The sequence below is a fragment of the Phalangium opilio genome, unplaced genomic scaffold (genome assembly GCF_054372755.1).
Source record: "Phalangium opilio isolate 3A_F unplaced genomic scaffold, DU_Popi_V2 ptg000024l_1, whole genome shotgun sequence".
Lineage (NCBI taxonomy): Eukaryota > Metazoa > Arthropoda > Arachnida > Opiliones > Phalangiidae > Phalangium > Phalangium opilio.
Genome location: NW_028324155.1, coordinates 785,914 through 791,913, shown reverse-complemented (window position 1 = coordinate 791,913; position 6,000 = coordinate 785,914).

Sequence of the window (6,000 nt, the reverse complement as noted above, 5' to 3'; positions counted from 1 at the left end):
AAATTTCTTGGTGGGCGATTAAGTATTTCTTTAAACGTACAGAACTACACTTTTCTTTCGAAGGAGGCTTGGTATATAAACGACATCGTCTTGTCGAACAAAAAACTTCTCCTCAGTTGGAAGAGAGGATAAAAGAATAAAGAGTCCAAGAAGAGATTGAATAGGAGTAAGAGAAGCTCGGGATGGAAATGGGTGATGGGGATTTGGAGAGGAGAGGAATGAAAGGCAATTTAGCCACAGAATGAAAGCTTCTTATTTTGGGGAAGAGGAGGGCAGGGGGGAAACGTTAAAAAGCCAAAAAGAAAGGGGTGGAAGAAAGAAAGAAAGAAAAAAGTATTTTCTCCTTCTTTCCCTCTGACAAAGTATTCGAAATTTGGGGAATTTTCTCGCGGTCACAAAGAAGCTACGGAGCATTTGTCATCCGAAAATTGCTTCCATTCTCTCTCGCTCTCTCTCTGGAAGAGGATACTCAGTCACTAGAAAAATTCTTTTTATTTTAAGATGTTCCTTATTATTCGAGCAACAATCTTCAATATCAAGAAATGCCACTCTGACAATCAAATGTAAATATAAAGGTGAATTGGAACACGGAGCAAATTGTATGTACAATCAACTATAGGTTCCTTGACTAGTGACAACTGCATTCAACCAAGAACGTAAGCAAAGCTACTAAACATCTTAAATTGGGGGACAGCGAGTCTTAAAGTTAAATACTCTTGATCATCTTCCCTTCCCCCTACGACTGACAAAATTTCTCACGAACACTACCGCCTGTCCCCATGCAGGAAGAGAGATGTTCCTTTCAACACACACTTTACAATATTACAAATCCGTATAGGGTTAATTTAATCGTTAGGGTAACTCCCGGAGTAACTAAAATTCCTAGCAAATAAAACTAACCATTCGTATATGGAATAGAAAACCCCCATCTTTCCATCTCAGGCAAGAGAGGGTTCGGGTTTTCCCGATTTTCAACTGGATAAGTTTCGGTCGGGTCTATCGCGTGGTTTATGTAAAATCCCAAGTCTAGTATAATAATTCTTGTTCTACTTTCGCATCCGCATAAAACTTAGTGCCGATTTTCCATCATCAGAAAGGGAGATCCCACATCCCATCCGGTTCCATCTCTCTTTCCTCCTGGAGTCTCAAGGGTAAAAACCGAAAAGGGCGGGAACGAGCTAGAGTGAGCGATCTTCGGGTATAGGAAAAGATTTAATGAAATTAGTCGCTGGATGCCTCCTATACCTTTCGCTTTCGATCTTCCAGACTGAAATCTCGCTAACCCTAACCTTCATCTAAGTAACCGCTTTCTTAATCAGCAAGGGGGGACCCTCTTCACGTATTCTATACGCCTATTTTTCCTAAACAAAAATCTACAACCTTTTGGATTATAGCAGAAGTGCATTCAAGATGGTACCCTTTTAATGATACCACAAACGTACCCAGTTCTGGGTGGAAAAACAAGCTTTTAAAAACAATTATTTTGGATTTATTCATTGGAATCCTATTGACCACAACGGAAACTCTAACGTGTTCTCAGTTGTGGGTGTGATAACCCCAAAATATTCCCCTCTCCAATGATACTAGTTATACAAACATTGGGTTTTAAAAGAAATTCCCACCCTTTCTTCCTTGGATCCCGAGCTATAAATCCACATGATTCAGACGAGAGTTCCTCAGGAAAACCAAAGCCGTAGGCGTTGAAATTTGGCGCGAACGCCACTAACAAACCCCTGGTATTCTGTACAATAGGAGGTTTTGTATGAAGAATGAAAGGGAATCAATTTCCCTTTCCTCGATGGCTATAGATATCCGGTATCAAAAAATAGTAGCGAGCACCCCAAAAAGAAGCCCGGCCTGGGGGTTGGTTCGATAAGGGAGGAGAGAAAGGCCAAGAACAGGAGCAGCGTAAATGGAAAGAGAGAAAAGAGAGAGAGAAGAGAGAAAGGGGAGCGATTAAGGAAAAGAATGTATAAATTTGGTTACATCTCCTCTAAAAGCCGGAACGAGAGCGGGCCACCAACTAAAAAGGGGGAAAACGGAAAAGTAGAAGGAAGCCTAGACCAAAAACGCTGCATTTGGACACCTTGCAGTTTAAGTTTCCCCTTACAGTCCATCAAAATCACGCTCAAGTTAAACCAAAGCAAAATCCAGTATTTATAAAATTTGCTGATAACAAACTGCAAAGTTCATTATTGGTTTTAATTTCCTTCCGGACTAGGAAGCGATTTGTCGCGAATATCACGTGACCCTTTGAAAGATAATTTGTCTAAGGTAGAAGACGGACTATACGCGAGAAAAAGATCGTTTGCTTTCGCAAATGAACAGTCAAGAAAAGAGGATGATTTATGGAGGAAGAATCGAAAATCCTCTTTCTCGCCATTTAGGCGGAAAAAGAGGGAGAGAAAGAGGAAACGTATAGGATAAAGAAAACCTTCTAGATATTTTTCCTCTCGAGTTATTAAACTAGGAGATAATTCGCATTGATTGGGACATCATTCTTAAAAGAGATTTTATACCCTTTATTTTTTCCCCCATTCTCTTAAAAGTAGGATTCCCCAAAAGAAAAGGCGAATAAGAGAGCCCGCGAGTTAAAGCTGAATCTACGTTCTACGGATCTGTTCCAAAAATGTTCGAAACACTAAATGGACTTTTCTCCAGCCTAATCTTTCTTCCTACTCTCTCCCTCCCTCCCCTCAGTTTTAAATTTTTATCTTCGTTAAAATAATTCAGCGGTTACTTATATAATATATTTGATGTCGTAAGAATACTAAATATGTCTTTAAAAGCGAGTAAAACACCGTATGAAAATATTTGGCGCTAAATAGGTGCATTTAGTCTGTATTTAACCTTTGACAGCGCCTCACCAGGCGTCGCTTTACCTCGAATCTATGACTTACGTCACTCCATGACAAGCTCCAGTTTGTAACCGGTAACAAACTTATGGAGCATATCTTACGAACTTACGATAAACTAATTTAAGAGGTTTAATTATGTTTGCCACAACCCGACTTGTTTAAAAAGAAATTCACCTCAGCGAAGAGTTAAAAGAGAGAAAGAACTAAGACTTTTTCCCATCCCACCGTTTCTAAAGTCTTTGGTAAGAAAGAAAAAAGGGAGAGAAAGAAATTCGTATACTTTAATTTATGAGAGAACGTTTTTCAAGATTACGCCTTTAACCATCGTTTCTCGTATTATTCTGGTATAAAGCCCACCCTGGCAAGATAGGATTTCTTAGGAAAAGATCCCCAAAGAAGCTCGATCCCTTCTGTTACCAATTTATTATAACGTTTAACCGGCTTAATGATTTGAATATTTAAATCCAGGGTCGGTACTTCGGTAAAAATAAAGTATATCCAAGCATAAATTAAGAGAAAAATTCTACTTTAAAACCAAAGCTTCGAGTTTAGTATCCCAATTTCTAAATTTCGCGAGTCAAAATCTAACCCAAACAGTCTAAATTTACCTTAAATTATATTATACAGTTGCTATTTTAGGTATAATACTGAAATATGTGACTGCATATTACAGTACGTGAATTGACTTTGAAATTCTAAAATACCGAAACTATTTTTTTGTTCTTCGGAGTTTCAAAGGTAATATTTCAATTTTTCAATCGTATTTAAGTGACTCTTTTCGTAGCAGAGTCGTTTATAAATTATAAGAGACTTTTAGAGTTAATAATAAAAAGAAAATGGAAGGAATTCACAGTCCCACTCGAGGTAAATGAAAATAGATAAAAACATTTTAAATCTTACCATGAATGAGCGTGTAGACTCCCGGATCAGCCCGGGTTGATACCTTCACGTTCACGGGTCGTGACCAAACCTGAGTATAATGAACTAGGTTTTAATTAAATAACTCATACAGAAAATTGAAGGAGAGAAAAAAACATCAACAACATCAAAATGGTGGTCTATCTCTGCAACGGAGTTACGACGATTTCGATCTGAATATCTTATATCAGAAGTATATAATACTTCTATTATTCCCTTCTGCTTATATTAAAATGCTGAATAAGTATAACTAGGTCTATAGGTTTGAAAAATATATCTGAAACTTGGCTCATAAGTTGAATTCACAGAGATATAGAAAGAAAGAGAATGTGCATGGGAAGATGGAAAAGTTAAAAACAAAATTAAAGCTTTCGGTATAATAACTCTAGTTGAACAACGGAGCAGGGAAAACTGACAGTCAAAAGATAAGAGAAGTGGAATTCACGGTTAGTAATGATCAACATCTTTGCGTCATAATACTAGACTCCGACCTTAGAACGAGCCAATTACTTCCGGTTCGATTCTTTGTAGGTATTAGGAAAAGCACCATAGTAAGACATACAGACATTTGTGAGTGACAATTAAGGTCCCAAGGAGCAAAATTTATTCTTTTGAAAAAGGACTTGAAAACATTCCTGACTCAAGTTGAAAAATGTTGTCAGGCTAAGTTAATCAAGGGCTAATTCAAACTGAACTGATTTCCCGTCTCCCTGCAGTCTCTTGGATCACCAATGGTCTAGCAAACCCCTCTTTGGTGAAAACTTATTACAATTAAAACCATAATTTAGCTGTTAATTAAAGACCTATAGTCCTTTTGCCACTAACAAATTATAGAAGGAAGATACGGATCTAAATTTTGGGACCTTTACAAGCTGCTAAGATAGTACATATCGAGGTTAACTACACGAAGTAAGTTTCCTATGAGAAATAGTTTTCATTCTTCATGCAATGTATGAAAAGGTTTGAATCTGTCTTAATCTACCATCAACTAAAATTTGGAACAAAAATGAAAAAGTTGACGTATTTTTTAACGTATTGGAAGAATTCCAGTCTTCGTTAGAATTGTGAAGACTCGCGGAATGCTCGAAACGGTGAAACCAAATTGATGACCAGTATTAACAAAATGGATTAAGACAAAATACGCCAAAAGCTCGGAGGCCCCCAACGACAAAAAGACAGGCGTGTAAGTGTATACTTCACTTCCTTACAACTAATTATGACGCATAGGTGGCATTTTTGTATAACGTGCCAAGACTACCTTGTCAACATTAGAAAACTGCATTTCGCGATTTTTTTCAAAAGAAATTTAATAATGTACGCCATGCTTTAGCGAACTTGAACCGTACGTCATAGTTGCAACTGTAATGAAACGCGACCCATGCGCCATACCACGAAATTTTGTATCTCTAAATAGGGCGAACGAAGCAGTAATTTTTAAAACCGAGTACAATCAGTGTAGGGAAACATATTTAATTTACTAACCCCCCCCCCCTACAACGCGCCTATCTTTAAACAATGCTGTAATTTTTTTGAATTGAATTGAACTGAACTGAATATACAGATCGACATTGACATGACACCTTAATTATTAATATAAAGTAATTATTGGCATACCTTTGATTGATAAGCATTGGCAGAGGTTCCACGTGTACTAGTGAGAATCCGTTGTCATCTCGCACCTGCAATAAAAAATAAATTTAATTATATATTTAAATTCCGTTATTTGGTTCTAAAAAACTCGAAAAATTAATTATTTATAAAAATTCTTAAAGTAGGGAGCCCACGATGTTAAAAATCCTGCCCCGAAATTATTACACGTGGCGTGAAGCAAACGTTACAATACGGGGCTTCGTTAGATTTCTAATTTGGAAAAATATTCTTACCTTAATTTTAATATCAAGCAGCTTTAAATTTGGTCATTTTAAATTTAAAAACTATTTAATTTCAAGTAAATGAACCCGTTTTAAACCAATTTAGCGATGACTAATGAATCTCGGGGCGCCGGGCTTTTGTTTTTTCAGAGCGCGCATGTAATGACTTCATGCAGAGTGAAGATCGGCAAGGTCACGTGGTAGATCAACTAACTAATGCATACGTGACGTTTGAACTTGTTAGTGAAGGCATGGACTTTGTACTTCTTAAAAGGACGGGCAAGAATAAGAATATGGGGGAATACGTCTCGTTTACATCCCCCTCCATGTAACTTTGAGGGGAAGACCACGAG